Source organism: Bos javanicus, chromosome 9 (assembly GCF_032452875.1).
Source record: "Bos javanicus breed banteng chromosome 9, ARS-OSU_banteng_1.0, whole genome shotgun sequence".
Taxonomy (NCBI): domain Eukaryota; kingdom Metazoa; phylum Chordata; class Mammalia; order Artiodactyla; family Bovidae; genus Bos; species Bos javanicus.
In genome coordinates this window covers 102,174,412-102,175,952 of record NC_083876.1, presented here as the reverse complement: position 1 = coordinate 102,175,952, position 1,541 = coordinate 102,174,412, and the positions used below count along the sequence as shown (strand labels likewise).

Below are 1,541 nucleotides of genomic sequence, written 5' to 3'. Positions count from 1 at the left end.
TAGCAGGCACCGCACACACCCAGGAAAATCCCTAAAATGATGGGACTGTTTCATCTCCCACCAAGAGACAGACCCCTTTACTGTCAACCAAAGCAATCTTTTATTTTTTTTCCATTGTGAGCATTTTCACTAGCACATCTAAAGAGTCACATGCAGATGAAAACTGCCAATAATGGAAAGCATGAATATTTATTGACGTCTCATTACGCGCTTGGCATCGGAGCCGAGCAGATAACAGGCTTCATCTGTCCCATTAATTCTGAGGCTGTCGGGAGAGGGCGGCCCCGGGGTGGGTGCTCCGTGGGGAGGGTCTCCCTAGCACACAGCAGGGCCGTGGGCTCATCACTTCCTGCTTCTGCAGACCGAACCGCTGCGGGCTGTCTGCACCCAGCCCTGCCCGGCCCCTGACCTCTCTCCCCATACCCGTCCCTCTCCCTGCCCACTGTCCTCTGGGGCCCGGAGCCTCCCGCAGATGGTGCTGAGAGCTTCAGACTCTGTCCTTCAGCAAAGAAGCGGGAGAAAGGCCCCGGGCTAGGGCCTCAGGGCAGCAGGACGGCCCATCCGGCAGGCGGCTCAGTGACAAGCTGACGGTCACAGCAGAGGGTGGTGAGCTCTCTGGACACAGGCCCGGGGGCTGGAGGGCCGTGGCAGCATCTGGAAGCACTTTCCTGGGGGGCACGGACATGGTCCACACCTTCAGGGGACTTGGGTTCAGCGAGTGTGAGATGATACACAGATCCCACGGGCCTGAGTTCAAGTAGACACAGGAGCGAAGGGCAGAGACTGTGCCCCTTAGGGTCCCGGGCCTGTTTGTCTTAGAAACACCCCAGACGTGAAGCCTAGAACTGCTGGGGGTCAAACTTTGTCTTCCACGCCCCCCTCCCCAAAGCCAGACCTGAGTTCTAAGCCTGTGCCTGTGAAGTGAACTTATTTGGAAATAAGGTCAGATTGAGGTGAAGTGAAGTGAAGTGGAGTCGCTCAGTCATGTCTGACTCTTTGAGACCCCATGGACTGTAGCTTACAAGGCTCCTCTGTCCATGGGATTTTCCAGGCATGGAATTTTCCAGGCAAGAGTACTGGAGGGGGTTGCCATTTCCTCCTCCAGGGGATCTTCCCAACCCAGGGATCGAACCTGGGTCTCCCGCATTGCAGGCAGACGCTTTACCATCTGAGCTACCAGGGAAGATACAGAGTGAGGTAGACATGATCAAATTACATTGAGGTCATTAGGGTGGGTGTTCTTATAAGGAGGGGTGATGCCGTGTGGGGACTCATCCCGGGAGAATGCCTGGCGGTGCAGCAGAGGCGTGAGGTGGCCGCTTGAGGGCAGTGCCAAGGCTGCCTCCCACAATGCCGGGAGGGACAGAGAGGGTGGGCACAGAGCCTCCACCCCCAACCCTCCCAGAGAGCATGGCCCTGCCAACAGTTGACCTCAGACGTCTGGCCACAGCGCTGTGAGAGAACTGGCTGGTGCTGCCTTCAGCTGCCCAGCACAACGATCCCACGAACCGCCCTCCTGGAGGAGCCTGCAGAGACGGACC

At 57.6% G+C, this 1,541-nt stretch overlaps 1 non-coding gene across 1 annotated transcript; it reads right to left on the bottom strand.

The window, feature by feature from the left end:
• Positions 1–1,111: 1,111 nt before the first annotated feature.
• On the bottom strand, positions 1,112–1,183 carry TRNAC-GCA (transfer RNA cysteine (anticodon GCA)). Its single transcript has one exon. It is a non-coding gene; the product is annotated as a tRNA-Cys (tRNA).
• Positions 1,184–1,541: the final 358 nt, after the last annotated feature.